The sequence below is a fragment of the Pongo abelii genome, chromosome 8, assembly GCF_028885655.2.
Source record: "Pongo abelii isolate AG06213 chromosome 8, NHGRI_mPonAbe1-v2.0_pri, whole genome shotgun sequence".
Classification (NCBI taxonomy): Eukaryota; Metazoa; Chordata; class Mammalia; order Primates; family Hominidae; genus Pongo; species Pongo abelii.
The window spans coordinates 25,433,686-25,451,240 of record NC_071993.2 but is presented as its reverse complement, the minus strand read 5'-3'; the positions used below and the strand labels follow the sequence as shown (position 1 = coordinate 25,451,240).

Genomic DNA, 17,555 nt, shown 5'->3' with positions numbered 1-17,555 from the left:
AACAATGGTATACCACAGGGAGATTAAGCAAGAAAGGGGAGAGAAATTCTCTCTAAGGCACAGCACAAAGGGAAGACCTGAAGCTTAGTGCAGAGCAGACACTTAGAAAAAATTGGGGCAAACTACCATCACCCTAAACACAAGGTAACAACTACTGAAATGGCAAGCTGGTGGTACAATGAGGGTAACCATAGCAACAATTCCAAAACCAGACCAATTCCTGTCCTTATTGAATGAAATGCCACACTGAAAGCTTAACATACAGAAAGGCATACCCATTTACAGGCAAAAAAAAAAAAAAGAAAAGCTATCTACTTCTGTGGCTACTGTCCTACACCAAATGCATAAACTTCTACAAAAAAGTTATGAGCCATCAAAAAATTCAAAAAAAAAAACCACTGTCAAGACACAAAGTGATCTAAGGAGCTAAATACAAATATCACACACGTAATAACTATTAGAGAGTCTAAAATACTATTATTGATATGTTAAAGGTGCTAATGAAAAAGGTAGACAACATGTAAGAACAGATGAGTAACTTCAGTAAAAAGATAAAAACTATAAGAAAAAAAATCTAATGCAAACGTTACAGTGAAAAGCACAGTAACAAAGATAAAGAATGCCTTTGATAGTCTAATCAGTAGACTTGACAGAGCCAAATAAGGAAACAGTGAACTTAGAGACAGGCCAATAGAAAGTACCCAAACTAATGCAAGAGAAAAACAGAGTGGGAGGCAAGGGGAAGGATCAAAACAGAGCATCTGAGATATATGAGGGAACATTTGATTTAATAAAAACACAAAACCACAAATCCAAGAGGCTCAGATAACCCCAAGTAAAATATATACTAAAATACAAGAAAGAGGGAAAAAATGCATGCACACACACATCTAGGCATATCATATTCAAACAGTTGTTAACTAAAAATAAAGAAAAAATATTGAAGGTCACCAGAGAAAAAGGAAATATTACATAGATGGAAACAATGACAGGAATGACAGTAGACTTCCAATAAGAAGCACTGCAAGTCAGAAGACAATGGAATGCCACCTTTAAAGTGCTGAAAGAAAAGGAAAACGTCAACCCAGAATTTTATAGCCAGCGAAATTACCTTTCAAGAGTAAAGGAGAATCTAAGATTTTTCTCAGGTAAACCAAAGGAGAATTTTTTGCCAGCATACCTGTAAATGTTTGATTTTAGGTGTCAACTTGACTGGATTAAGGAATACCTAGAAACCTGATAAAGCATCACTTTTGAGGTGTCTGTGAAGGTTTTATTCAAAGAAGATTGGCATGTGAGTCCAATGGGGTTAGAGAAGATCCACCCTCAAAGTGGGTGAGTACCATCCAATCCATCAGGGATCCAGAGGGAAAAAACAAACAAAGGAAGGGCAAATGTGTTGATCTATCTGCAGAAACTGGAATACACTTTTCTCATCCTGTCCTTGGATAACTCCAAGTTCCCCAGGCTTTTGACTCCAGGACTTACACTAGTGCCTCCTGAGGTTCTCAGGCCATTGGCTTCCCTGGTTCTGAGGCCTTCAGATTTAGACTGAACCATGCTACCAACATCCCAGGGTCTCCAGCTTAGAGAACAGCCTGTCATGAAGCTGAGGCCTCTATAATCACATGAGCCAATCCCCCCACTAAATCCCCTCTCAGATGCTAGATGATAGACAGACACATACATACATACATACATACATATCAATACATACGTGTGTGCATGTGTATAGAGAGAGAAGGGGAAAGAGAGGGGGAAAGAGATCCGTATCTATATCTCATTGATTCTATTTGCCTGGAAAACCCTGGCTAATACAATACCTACAATAAAAACAATATTAAAAGAGTTCTTCAGGCAGAAATAATATCATACTAGACAGAAATGTAGATTTATTCACATGCATACACACACACACACACATAATGAATAGAACTGGAAATGCAGTAAAGGAAAAATATACAGAATTACCTTTTATTTGTAAATTATCTAAAAGATAACTAACAGCCTAAATAAAAAATAATAGCAATGTATTGTGTGTATAGTATATAGGAAAGTAAAATAACATAAAATAGCACAAAGAATAAGAAGTAATTAGGAAAAAAATGCTATAAAGTATTTATACTATATTGAAACAGTATATTATTTTAAGGTAGACTTTAGGTAAATAAGATACATATTGTAAAGCATACAGTAACCACTAAAATATTTGAAAGAATGGAGTATAAATAAAAAGACAACATTGGAGGTAAAATGGAATAATAATATCCAACTTTTTAAAAAGAAGACAGAAAAAGAGAAAAAATAAAGAACAAGAATAAAAAGTGCATAGCAAGACATTATATTTTAATCCAAGCATATCATTAATTACATTAAATGTAAATGATTTAAATATATGAATTAAAAGACAGATTGTCAGACTGAATAAAAATCTAAACCTAAATATATGCTATATAAAAGAAAATTTATCCTAAACATAAAAACAAAGATATGTTAAAGACAAAGACACAGAAAAAAATATATTATTCCAACATGAATTAAAACAAAACTAGAATAGGCATATTAATATCAGAAAAAGTAGACTTCAGAACAGGAACAATACCATACATAAAGAGAGACATTACATAATTAATGGTAAAAATGACATTCCCCAAAAAGACATAAAAATTCTATATATACATGCAACTAACACCAGAGCTTCAAAATATTAATATGTGAAGTGAAAACTAATCAAATTAAAAGAAAAATAGACAAACCCACACTTGTAGCTGGAGACTTCAAGACTCCTCACACAGAAACTGACAGAATAAGTACACGGAAAATCAGTAAGACTATAAAAGCCCTGAACAACACTATCAACCAATTTGATCCACTTGTCATTCATAGAACACTCTATCCAACAAGAGTAGAATATATCTTACTTTCAAGTATTCATGGAATACTTACCAGGACAGACAATACTCTGGGCCACAAATGTCCTTAACAAATTAAGAAGAATACATATCATACAAAGTATGTTTCTTGACCACACAGTAATTCAATTAGCAATCAATAACAGAAAAATAGCATGGAAATCCCCAAATACTTAAAATTAATACAATTATAAATGAACTGTGGGCCAAGTGGGAAGTTTCAAGAAGAATTTAAATATATTTTGAACTAAATTAAAATAAAAATACAATATATCAAAATTGATTGAATTCAGCAAAAGCAATGCTTATGAGAAAAAAAATTGTTTTAGATTATTTATATTAGAAAAGAAAAATGGTCTCCACTCAGTAATCTAAGCTTCTGACTAAAAAATAGAAAAAGAAGAAATTAAGTATCAAGTAAGGAGAAAGAGTAAAAATATGAGCAAAAATCAATGAAATTGGAAAAACAAAATAATACAGAAAATCAACAAAACCAAAAGTGAGTTATTTTAAAAGATTAACAACATTAAACCAGTTATGCCTAGTGTTCCATTATTTGAACACTAAGCTTCCGGGAGTTATTTATATCCTACTGCTCAAGGTCATCACCAATGTTTGATTTTTCACAAAAAAGAATTTGCAATCTTCAGCATAAATGAGTTAATAAATTTCTAGTGTGACTAAAAGAGAGAAGACATGAATTATCAACATTATAAATTAAAGAGAGAAAATTGCTAAAAACCCTACAAACATTAAAAGAATAAGAAAACACTATGAAAAATTCTATGCCCATAAATGCGAAAACTTAAATAAAACTACCAGTTCCTTGAAAGGCACAAACTATTCCAGAAGAAATAGATAATATTAAGAGTGCTATACCTGGTAAGGAAATTGAATTTGTAGTTTAAAATCTTCCAACAAAGAAAACCTCAGCTCTAAATGATTTCACTCTGGAATTCTGCTAAATATTTAAGGAATATATACTCTGAACTCTACAAAATCTCTTCCACAGAATAAAAGGGATAAAACACTTCCCCAGTCATTTTATGAGGCCAGCATTATTCTGATGTCAAAACCAGAAAGACATTACAAAAAAAGAAAACTAGAGACTAATACCTCTCATTATCACAGACACAAAAATCCGTAACAAAATATTAGAAAACACTGAGCAATATATAATAAGACATCACAAATAAGAATATTTAGCATATACAGAGAACTCAGATAATTCATAAGAAAGCAAACAATACAATTGAAAAATGAGCACATACACTCAAAAATTAAGCAGAAACTTCACCAGTAAGATGTATGAATGGCAAAGAAGCACAAGAAAATATGCTCAACATTATTAGTCATAAGGGAAATACAAATTAAAACCAGAAGTACACACGTATCTATGAGACGGACTAACATTATTTTAAAACTGAAAATTGAAAGTGATGGCAAGGATGCAAAACGAACGGAACTCTCAGAAACTGCTAGTGAGGATACAGAATGATAGAGCTACTTTGGAAAACAGTGTGTCTCTTTCTTAGAAGGTTTAGCACTCATTTACTATATGCCAGTCCCACAACTAGGTATATACCAAGAGAAATAAAAACTTATGTTGACACAAAAACCTGTACATGAATATTTATAAATTGTAAGCATAATTGTTAAGAAACTGTAAATTTGATACATGGAATGTACTTCAACTGGTGAATGGATATTATGTTACAATCCCTACAATGGAATACTACTTAGCGATAAAAAGAAACAAACTATTAACACATACAACAATATGAATGAATATCTCAAGCGATAAAAAGAACCAAACTATTAACATATACAACAATATGAATGAATATCTCATGGATTATGATAAATAAAAGAAGCCAGACTGAAAGGGCCAAATACTGTATAATTTATTTATATGATTTTCTGGAAAATGTAACACTTTATGGGAGGAGAACAAAATTAGTGGTTACCAGGGGTCTAGGGTGAGGGCTAGCGGATGATTTTAAAGGGGCATCACAAAGAAGTTTGGGGAATGATTGACCTGTTTTGTTGCTTGATTATGATGACGGATAAATACTCAAATCTTTGAATTCATCAAAACTAATATATATGTGTACCAAAAAGTTAATTTTAGTTGATGCAAATTTAAAAAGTAAATGTAAAATTGGTAAAAGAAAAAATTCAAATCATTCTTTCTATTGAGATTACATTTCTATGTCTACACTGGTATCCTTGTAATGGATCTTCACATTTTATACTCAATGAAAAAATGTCATTGGAAATTATGATTTTTAAATCTAACTTGAGATTTTGTTGATCCTCTGTATTGCATGTCTTCTATTTCACTAATTCTGCTCTTTACTATTTCCTTCCTTTTACTTTCTCTTGGCCTATTCTACTCTTTTCTAAGTTTCTTATGTTAGTTACATACTTCATTGATTTTCAGCCTTTTTTTCCTCCTTAAATGATTATGGAGTAATTTCTAAAGTGCCATTTTAATTACATCCCAAATTTTTGATATTTATTATTTTCATTATTTTTAGTTGTTTTTGTTGTTGTTTTGAGACAGAGTCTCAATCTGTCATGCAGGCTGGAGTGCAGTGGTGCAATCTTGGCTCACTGCAGCCTTGACCTCCCATGTTCAAGCAGTCCTCTCACTTAAGCCTCCCAAGTAGCTGGGACTATAGTCATGTGCCACCATGCCCAGCTATTTTTTTTTTTTTTTTGTATTTTTGGTAGAGGCAAGGTTTCACCATGTTGCCCAGGCTGGTCTCAAACTCCCGGGCTCAAGTGATCCACCTGCCTTGGCCTCGGTGTTGCGATTACAGGTGTGAGCCACCCCATCCAGCCTAACTGTATTTTTTCATTTGAATTTTGATTTCTTTTTTTTTTCTTTAACCAATGGGTTACTTACAGGTCATTTAATTTAACCTAGGAAAAGATGGAGAAGAGATTCTTTTTTGTTTTAACTGATGAGTAATTTATTTATTTATTTATTTTTTGAGATAGAGTTTCACTCTTGTTGCCCAGGCTGGAGTATAGTGGCATAATCTTGGCTCACTGCAACCTCCACTTCCAAGGTTCAAGCGATTATCGTGCCTCGGCCTCTCCAGTATCTGAGATTACAGGTGCATACCACCATGCCTGGCTAATTTTTGCATTTTTAGTAGAGAGGGGATTTTGCCATGTTGGCCAGGCTGGTCTCCAACTCCTGGCCTCAAGTGATCCACCCACCTCAGCCTCCCAAAGTGCTGGGATTATAGGCACGAGCCACCACGTCCAGCCTGATGAGTAATTTAACTGCAGAGGCACAGCATGTGGTCAGTATACTAGCTCTTTGAAATGTGTTGATTCAGATTCAAGTTTCTTGGTAAAAGAATATGTACGTACATACATACATACATAAAATGTGTTGATAAGTGATTTATGGCCTCATGGTCAAGTTTCGTGAATGTTTTCTTTGAGAAAAAAATGCAGTCTGTAATTGGAGACTGCAGAGTTCAATGTATGTACATTAAGTCAAAGTTCTTAACTATGGGTTAATCTTCTGTTTCCTTATTGTCTGTTTGACCCAACAATTTTTCATAGCTTCTGCTTTTGTGGTAAGTTTGTCAATTTCTCCAAGAAATTCTATCCATTTTTGCTTTACATAACTTAAAGCTATCTTATTAGGTGCATACAAGTTTAGAATTGTTATCTATTCCTTAGTGTAAAAACCTTTGCTTATATAGTGACTCTTTATAACCAACAGTTCTTTTTGCCTTCAAGTCTATTTTTAATGACATAAGATAGCTATCTCAGCTTTCTTTTAATTAGTATTCTCCTGGCATATCTTTTTTCATCCTTATTCTTTCAAACTGTCTATGTCCTTATGCTTTGAGTGTGTTTTATCTAAACAGAGTATAGCTGGATCTTGTATTTTTAATGCAATCTGTCAACCTCTGTCTTTTAACAAGCAACTTCATTTTTACTGTTGTTTATTAATCAATTCTTTTGTTCCACTTCTACCATCTCATCTTGTGCTTTTATTTTGACCTGATTTTTCTATGCTTTTTTGGAATTTTTTTATTGCTAACAAGATCCCTCCCTTATTCCATTTTTCTCCTCTAATTCATAAGTAGTTATAATATTTTCTTTTTTTTCATTTTAGTGGTTACCTTTTAAACTTTGCCAGGCACAAAAGTCTAAAATTAATCACTAGTGGTACAGCCCAGTGGTTAGGATCATGGACCCAAACCAGATTATCCGGACTCAAATCCTGTGTTGGAACAGGAATTAAAATAAATTAAAGACTGTGTAAGCAAAAACTCAGTTGTATGTAAGAAAACCCAATTCCTCTGAGGAAGAGAAAGAGCTGAAGTCTTTTAAAAATTGACTGCCTGTTTTTCTGTGGCTAGTGAGCCTTATCTCTCCTTTCCCCAGGCATTGTGAAGACTGTTCCTCTAGCTGTGCAGCTGCAAGGTCACTAAACAGATAAACTCAAGTTATAAAACATGTTGTTCCTTGAAAAGTAAGAAATAATGTAATGCATGTCTTAATTTAAATAACTGTCTTTGTTTCTCACTTCTGTAATACACTTCCCCCTGCACAAATCTCCCCCCACCCCACAAAATGCTTAAAAGGTAGCTTGATTCTTTGTTCAGGGCTCAGTCCTTTGGATGTTCATCCGACTGGGTCTGTGCACCTACATAATTAAATAATTCCTCCTCAACCCCTCGGTCTCTCTGATTCCTTAATTATCCCGCTGCAGTGTCACATCTGTGGCTTCTCATTGTCAGGTTTCTCATCTGGAAAATGGAGATAATATCACTAACCTCATAAGGTTATTATGGCCGTCAATTTCCATTAATATACATACAGCAATCAGAACATGGCTGGCATATCACTAGCACGAAATTTATGTAAACCAGTAGTAGTAGTAGCAGCAGCAGCAGCAGCAGCAGCAGTAGTATTGTCATTTACCTTCTGAGCTCAGGCCTAATCAACTCCCTCCTGTCTTATGTGTTATTTTTGTATAATATTTTATTTATATCTTAGGATCTTAGAACTTCTTCTAATATCACATATTATGCATTATTAATACTTTATATTTAAAGTTTGTAATTGCACACATACATACTATTTTCTTTGCACATCTTTTGAAAAAATTATCAGAACATCTTTCTGGGATTATTTTATCTATTTCATATATATTCTATTATCTTTATGAAGTACCTTTAATGAAGGCCTGGTAACAGTAAGTGCTCTCAGCATTTTATTTAGTTATTCCTCATTCTTGATATAGAAATTTTCTAGGCACTTAACTTCAGATAAATTTAATTTTATTAATTATTTAAATACTTTATTTAATTAATTTAAATTATTTTGTCAGCACTTTGAAGATATTAAGTCTCTGTTACTCCTTTGTACATTTTTTCACTCAGTCTACTTTTAATATTTTCTCTTTGTTTTTATTTTACAATTTTTTATAATATGTATGAGTTTCTATTTATTGTTTGTGAAATATACTCAGCACTTTATCTAAGAATTTTCATCTTTCATCCATTCTGGAAAATATTAAGGCGTTACTTCTTCAAATATTGCTTCTTCCTCATTCTATTTTTTCAGTCTACTAATCTGGGTAGCTATATGTTAGTACTTATTATTTAATCCTCCAAATATCTTAATTGCTCATATTTTTCATCTGTTCCTCTATATTTTGCATTCTGGATAACTTCCTTGGATTAATCTTCTAGTTTATTAATTCTCTCTTCACCTGACTCTAATATATTTAATTTATGAGTTAATTTTATCAATTTTATTTTTATTTCTACACATTCATCTTTAAATCTGCATGGCATATTTGACACTGTCTCACTTATTGCTCATTTTTTTCTTGCCATCTCTATTTTTTGTGTGTGCTATTTTGTTAATAATCTTAGTATCTGAAGTGTTTGAAAATCTAAACCTGTTGTCATTTTCATTAACTTGCTCATGATTTACCAACATGATCATTATTTTTCATCACATATTATTTGGCTAAACTCAGTCCCTAGGAATTTTGAGGTCTTGAGCTGCAGGTGGTTTTTTTAAGGAAGCTTTATACTTGCCTCAGTTAGACACTATAGGGAAGTCTCCAAACAAGGATTACTTTAAAATAATGTCTGGGCTTGAATTTCAATAAGCAGGCCATTTAAATTCAAACTCCACATCTGGATGAGGGGAGGCCTGAGGTCTGTAGTTGCAAATTCTCAAGAAAGTTCCTGTCTCTTCCCTAAAACCAGAGCCACCAAGGTGTCGGAGAGGTTTCTTCGTTCAGTTTGCCAGCCAAGTGAAGTTTTTTCTAGGCTATTTTCCTCCCAAGAGTGCTACCCCTTTGAGGGTCCAGGTTTAGCCCCTTTCTGACAAGCCTTAGGTATAATCTCCACAGGATTCTCCACCAGGAAGCCATTAATTCACATGACGAACTCTCATACCAGCATTCGCTCCCATAGCAGCCTGAGTTCCCACACTTGGTTATGTCATTCGTTTCAACTTCTGATTTGCTTCAAGTTTGGATTTTGTTTTGGTTTTGTTTCTTGTTTGTTTGTTTGGGGATGGGCTCTGTCTCTCTCTCTCTCTCTCTTTTGCTTTTTCCCCAAAGTCAGCTACTCAATTGAAATTGTGTTTATTCTATTTTATTCAGCTTTTCAGAATATCGTATTTATCATTTTGCTAGAAGTAGTTTTTGTATTCATTTTTTTCCTATAGGAGCTCATAGTGCTATCCTACTCATTATAATTTTACCTGAAAACTATGTTACAGTTTTAGTTTTCTTTACAAAGATTAAAATAAATGAATAGGTGAGCTGAGCACTGTGGAACACGTCTGTGGTCCCAGCTACTTGGAAAGGCTGAGGTGGGAGGATCCCTTTAAGAAAGGAGTTTAAGACTAGCCTGGGCAACATGGTAAGGCTCTATTTTCTTTTTAAAATTTTTAAATTGGATGGGCATGGTGGCATGTGTCTGTAGTTCCAGCTACTCAGGAGGCTGAGGCAGGAGGATTCCTTGAGCCCAGGAGTTCAAGGCTGCAGTAAGCTATGATCATGCCACTGCACTCCAGCCTGGGTGACAGAGTGAGACCCTGTCTATTTAAAAAAAAAAAAAAAAGATAGTTGGATGCTTTTGTAATACTCTGGATGTGGGAAAAAATGTCTCTAGGATCTATCTTTCACTGTTCTTTTATGTCCTTACTGCTTCTGTGACCAATCTATTCCCAAATCATTCTACTTGCCTTCACTTTTCTTGCCTTAAAATCTCTGGAATTGGTTCAGGTGAGTTTCTTGCTTAGGTTTCCTTCAGAAAAAGCATTTTTCTTGATTAAAAATGGTCTCTGTGCTCAGCAGATTCTGTTCTCCAGGACCACCATTTTTCAGGCACAGAATGTGACACTCCTCTCATTCCAGTTACAATGTTCCTCTTGCCTTATCTCTTTCCAGACGAGGTTCAATTACAAGGATCTTTACTAATGTAATGTACTGCGTTTCTTAGCTCTCTGTCTAGATTTTGTTTTAGATCATTATGACTTTATCACCATAGTATGTTATACAAAGTGGCCTACATTCAAAATTTAATTAACTCATCAAGTGAGCTATCACATAATTGGGAGGGCAAAGAACCTTATTCTTATACCCATTCCACTGAATACTTTGAGTATATCCAACAACCATTAATTAAACACTTCAAAGGAAGAAAGAGAAAGCAGTTTTTGTTTTTTGGTTTTTCTAAATCAAAATTGAGGAAGAGAGAGAAAGAGAGTCCAGTGAACCTAACAGCATGTGGGTGGATTCTGCTCAAGGTACCGTAATACTACCATCCACATTTTAATCAACAGAATTCACACTGATCAGTGTTATTACAGCAAATGCTAATTAAATGTACCACGTCTTGACACCTAAAATAAAGTGTTACCAAATTCAACCTCAAGCCGCAGGGATCAAATTCCTCTGAAAGCTACAATTTGCACAAAATCTCACTCAATAAGAAATGTGTTTTTTCAGCTGTTTTCCCACAACATAACAATAAATAGAAACAGACCTGGGAAGCAGCAAGACCATTAAGAATAACAAATCAAAGATGATGTACAAGCTACAAAACAATTTTCTCCTCACATAAATAAGTGCAATACACAAGATTTTTTTAATAACATGCCAGAAGACATCAGTGCTCTGGGAGTCAAGATACTTGGGTCCTGTTCTAGTACTTTCAATAATTAGGAGTGTGATTTTGAACAAACCACAAAACCTATCTAAGCATCATTTTCTCCATATGTAAAATGACAGAATTGGGCAAAATGACTTAAATTTCCTTCTAGGAGCAAGTTATATGAATTTTTAAAAATAATATGTAAATGCTTTATCATGGCAGAGGGCTATATAAATGAAAGTCCTTAAGATGATCATTCTTTGATACTGTGTCAGAGTTGGAGCAATAAAAGACGAATAAGGAAGAGTGGAAATAAATAAATACCAAGCATCCACTTCTCAATTTTTTCCTTTGAAAGCCACCCCACATCTCTCTTCCTGGCAGCACGTGAAAGAAGGGTGTTGGAAAAGGTTGTTACCCATAGGAAAGTAATTTATCTCTTCTGCTATTGTAGTACTTAACCAGGGGCTAAGGGAGAGAACAAGAGTTTAAAGAGTTCCATGGGAAGACATTTATAAAAGAAAAAGGATTGCTACTTAATAAACCAGTGGTTCCCAATGTTTAGGGTGTATCAGAGTCACCTGGGGCTTTTATTACGTCAGAAATTCGGAAGGTTTGGGGTGGACTTCAAAAATCTTGCTCCTGACAGTTTCCCCAGATGATTGTGATAAAGGTAGTCCTGGACCACACTTTTAAAAACACATCACTAAACAGAGTTCAAATTATAAAATTTCCTATGAAACTGTGGAACAGTGCCTGCAGAACTGAACTTTCTGGAAACTTTTTAAGGAGATTTAACCAAAATCCCAGCACATGATCTTTTAATAGCAACAGGCTATATAATCAGAATTCTAGAACTGAAAATATCATGAAAGTAGCATAATTTAACATATTTCTCATAAACAAATGGCTCCCAACTAATTTTCAAATAAGGAAACATTTCTATTAATCCCAGCAGTATCGTTTTCTGGAGAGTAATTCGTCTTTGTCACCGTAGCTCAGCATTTATAGAGCTTCACTTCTTAGCACACACACAAGTCAGAATTTAGAATATGGATGATGAAGAAAAATTTATATTTACAACTGGGACTTAATTCACTACAATACACCAAAGAACACAACAAAAATAGTTCAGTTAACTTTTTTTAACACTTGTTAGAATTAATACTTCATAATATCTCTTCAGTGCCTACTTAATAGTTATATGGCTTTGGCTGTTACATGGCATCAAGTAAAATTAATTTTGAAACCATCTGCACTAGTGGGCTTTTAGATATATCGTAAGTGCGGATGACATTCTGACCTCAAAAGAATATACCTTGGAAGTGGATCATTTGTTTTTCAGCTGTCACCCATTTCCTCATGATAGTCTATATGTATTTAGCATTGAGGATTAAGTTGTTTTACAAGTCACATTAAATCACCTATGTTGCAAACTAATGAATACCAAGTGAGGGATAGGGGAGTACATACAAATTAATCTTCATATAAAACTATCTTTTCAATAGAACACTTTTATGTTCTTTTTATATTATTTCTATTTGAAGACATTGTAACTAGCTTACTTTAGAATCAAACCTATTTTATTATTCATGTGTTATATAGGATGTGACAAGACCACCTAAAGTAATAGACTAATAAATTGTGTGCATGTACATGTTTTCTGTAGATAGGAGGAAAATGAATATCACCTAAAGAAAAATGTTTAGAAAGAGCTGAGCAACAAAATCAAAACAATCTTTGGTGTTGTGTAAATAAATTTAATAAAAATATTGACTTCAAAGGCAGAATAAATAACTGTAGGGGGAAAGAAAAATATCCCCATTGCAAAAGGACAATCACAAAGGAAGCTGTGCACTGCCAACTTGTCTCTTTCTAAACCACACGGAGCAGAGAAAAACTATGTCTAGCAAAAAACATTTTCTTTGAGGCTAGGCGCAGTGGCTCATGCCTGTAATCCTAGTACTTTGGGAGGCTGAGGCAGGCGGCTCACTAGCCCAGGAGTTTGAGACCAGCCTGGGCAATATGACAAAACCCTATCTCTAAGAAAATACAAAAAATTAGCCAGGTGTGGTGGCGCGCATCTATAGTCCCAGCTACTCAGGAGGCTGAGGTGGGAAGATTGCTTGAGCCTGGGAGGTCGAGGCTTCAGTGAGCAGAGATCACACCATTGCACTCCAGCCTGGGCAACAGAGGGAAAACCTGTCTCAAAAAAATAAAACAACAACAAAAAAAACATTTTCTTCAATGCATAAAGAAGTTATAGAAAAGGTAGAGTGATTTGGGAAGCAAACAAAGGCTTTCTCCCTAAGAAGTTAAAGTCATAGTAGACTGCCTACCCAGACTTCTGGCAGTACATTAGTTGTAGTAGGTGCAAATTACCTCATAAGTCTTTGTATCTGAAAAATATGTTTAAAGTATGCCAAGTGCTATTTTCTACACATAATGGGAAAACAACCAAAAATCTTTACTTCATGTTATATGTGCAAAAAAAAAAATTAAAGATGCCAATGTGTTAAGAAAATCCTTGAATATTCTTAGGATGGATTTTCAACTATAGACCATTTGTCAAACTTCTTCTCCACGGGTAAAAGTAAGGATACCCTGTTAGACTGCATAATCTAACATGTCACTCTTCTTTAAGTTAAGAGGTAGTGATTGACAATGAGGTTGCCAGTTTGGGAGATATCACTGGCATTATACCTGATGATCACATTCCATAGAGCAAACTAGAGAGGATATGGAAGGACACAGCTGATATGGAAGGTGCATTTTCAGGAACCAGAAATCAATTACAGTCCTTGTAAAGTGACATAAAAATTGACTTGGGTATCAAAGCATCTGGATTATAGTCCCAGATGCCACGAACTAATTGTGTGATTTTGGGTAAGATACAGCCTTTATTTCTTTAGGGTGTCCTCCAGCTTTTATGGTCTAGAATCCCACGAAATTATGACGTTGACATATGCATGGGGTTCACTTATAATTCTAGGAGCTCAGCCTTGGTTCAAAGGAGTTCTGAATAAAATTTTAGAAGTCTAGTACATCCCTGGATAACCTTCCTTTCTTGCTGCAATTCGAAGGAACATTTGCTGTTCTATTTCTTTGCCTAACACAAGCAGCCAACGTTTTTCCTCCAAATTAGGCTTCCCCTCCCCACCCAATCTCTGATTGCTGTGTTTATCCTAGTATATCTTGACTGTTTCTATTTCCATTCCATTTTGTACAGGAGGACCAACTTCTGTCTTGATGAATGAATCTCCTGGGAGAAGCAATCCATTTTTATAAACATTCTCAGAAGGTAATTTCCTGCTCAAAATAGAAAGCTGACATTTCTCTTTCTGTCTATATTTATGGATTGACTTAAGCATAAAGGCACGTAAACAAGAGGTGGGGTCTTGTGAAAAGGTAAAGAAAAAAGAGCTACAGAAAGGAAGGTGAAGAAGGAGAGGGAAGCAGAGGAGATAGAAAATAAAGGAAGTATAAAATAAATCATCTACCAGAAAAGTGAGCACATTATACTATTTCTATTATCTGAAAAAGCACCATATCAAAATTTTCTTTCATTAAGAAAATGTGAGACAAGAGAATCAAAAAGCAAATAAGAAAACAATACATTCCTAAAAATAATATTTTTTGAAAAAGCTTAGCAAGAACTTGGAAAACTCAAGTCAAATTATTTTAACTGTTTGGGAACATTACTGAATTACATTAATACCATTGGATTAAGTGGCTACATTATACTATTAATCAGAAATGTTCCTTTAACCTCTGAGGATCAGAGGCTCTCACTACTGTTGATCTAGATTTCAGACAGCAACCCTCTGAGTCCTCTGATGGCAAGAAGGATATGAGATGGTTTAAGATGACAGGAAGAATTCATTATTACCAAAGAACCAATCAAAGGCACTTCTGGGCATTTTTGCCCACAAAGAAATCATAATAATATGATATTGTGGCCCGAGGCAGTGGCTTATGCCTGTAATCCCAGCACTTTTGGAAGCCGAGGCGGGCAGATCACCTGAGGTCAGGAGTTCAAGACCAGACTGGCTAACATGGTGAAACCCCATTTCTACTAAAAAAAAAAAAAATTAGCCGAGCGTGATACACGGGAGACTGAGGCAGGAGAATTGCTTGAACCCAGGAAGTGGAGGTTGCAGTGAGCCGAGATTGTGCCATAGCATTCCAGGTTGGCCAACAAGAGGGAAACTCCATCTCAAAAATGTTTCTAAGTTATATGCGCTGGCATAGAACTGTATATAGGTAGCATTCAAAAGTCCTTGGTATCTGTTGCCACATTCTAAACCCTTAACTTCGAACTGCCATATGACATGTGTGGTCAGAGTGAATGGAAGAGAATATGTCCATCACCACTTCCAGGAGCACAATTGGAAACAGACAACTCAGAAAATCAGACGGTATGTCAATAAGATGGCTTCCTGTAATGTCAATTCTTTGACTCATTTAATACTTGAGTTGCTGTTAATGTTTAGAATTATGCTAAAAATTAAAGATAAAATTGGGGGTAGAACAGACACACGTAGCTTAAAGTTTAGTGAGAGGGACAGACATAAGTAAAAATCATTACATAAATAAATACATAATTAAAAACTTTTATAAACACTATGAAGAAACAGGATAGGATGCCATTAAAACAAGTAACAGGGATAACAAACCTAGTCTGAAGTTAGAAGCAGCTTCTCTAAGAAAATGCTATTTGAGCAGATTACTGAAGGAGAGAATGAACTAGATTAAAACAGGAGAAAGAGAGATCCAAGCACAGTGACCTGGGCACATAGGTGTCCTGAGGTGGGAGGCAGCTTGGAACATTGGAGGAGCTAAAAGAAAGCCAAGCCATTGTCGCTAGGGCAAGAATATCTACGAAGTGTGAGATGAAGATTTTTAAAAAGTGGTCAGGCCAGAGTATGCAGGACTTTATAGGTCTTGATAAGGATTTAGACTTTATCCTAAAATCAGTGATAAGCATCAAAAACTAAGCATCTCAGTCTCTTAAGTCTCTTAACTGCAATAAAAATGACAGCAGAGAGGACAATAATGGATGTAAACAGATCCATCAGAAAGACTGAGTTTTCAATAGCTGGAACTGAGTTGTTGCTGGATAGATATCAAGACAAGTAGACAAAAATATGTATGAGATAAAATCAATGGGACCTCGATAAGGTGATGAGGAAGAAGGAGATGTAAAAGAAGACTTGTAGATTTCTGGCCTGTAGATTTCTGGTTGGTACATTTCTGGTTGGCAGATGGTGTCACTGACTGGGATGGGGAGCATGGAGGAGGACTAGGTTGGAGCAGAGTGGCATTAGTGAGATGAGTTTGGGGTACGCGGGGTCTGAAGTGCCTTTGGGACAGCCAAAAGTAGATGGTTTGTAGGTGCAAACCATTTCCCTTGTTGCCTGGCTTTTCTTATATCTCCTCCTTCTCTTATACTTCAATCATGCCTTCCAGGAATTCCAAATCCATCTCACTCTATTTTACAGACAATTTCAACTATACCAGCTCTACTTCCATATTCAGTTCCCCTGCACATAGGAGGAAAAAAAAATCAAACTGTTCAGGTGAAACAGAAGACCATCTATTCTTCAGTAACCAAAGAATCTATACAATTCTAGCAGAATCATCTTTCTTGAAAGGCTCTTATGGTTTTAAATAGCAATTATTCCCTTTGACACAAAATGTGTACTAATGGGAAAAAGAATTAACCTTTCTGAAGCTACAATGGAGTACACCTGAAGTATCCTACTTTATACTTTGTTGAAGATTCTGTGTGTCCTCAAGGTCTACAGCAACCATCAACCCGTAGATCTCCCCAGAAATCTTTGTCCTTGAACCAGTAGAACTTCTTTCTGCATTATAGGTGGTAAAAGAGCTTGAATTCCCAATATAAAAGGCCAAAAGTCCAGGATTTAAGATTATAGAATCTGAGACTGTAGCTTAGATTTAGGATATTTAATAAGAGAATTGACAGCTTCAATAAGCATACTAAAATGAAACAAACTGCATAGTACCATGGGTATAATACAAAGGTTAAAGGATGAACACTTTTGGATATCAGGATCTCACTGCATTGATGACAATATATGCAACAACTTGTGACAGAGCCTGGCAACATCAGCTCAGTTCCTCTGTTTCCTCATTCATGAAATGGGGAAAACAGCTGCAATTTCATTACATGGTTGCAATGAGAGCTAAATGGCTTAACTCATATAAAGTTTACGTGAGTGTCTGGTCTATACTGTGTTTAATAATGTTAGCGAAAGTTGCTATTGCTTTAAGGAAAATGAGTCAAAATGATTGATTTGCTAAAGGTCCCACAGCTAGTGAAAGTAAAACTAGAATTTAATCCCTGCTCTTTCCTTCTATGCTAAAATATAAAACTAAAATGTGGTCAGGGACTGGGGGAGGGATATAACTGAAAAAATCACAGGTTCTTCAGCCACAGAGGCAACCAACATAGGATTAA

The 17,555-nt window shown here is 35.1% G+C and overlaps 1 protein-coding gene across 1 annotated transcript in view; it reads right to left on the bottom strand.

Moving 5' to 3' along the window:
* GPR158 (G protein-coupled receptor 158) overlaps positions 1 to 17,555 on the bottom strand; it is a 424,507-nt gene that overhangs the window by 312,474 nt on the left and 94,478 nt on the right. The window lies entirely within an intron of this gene.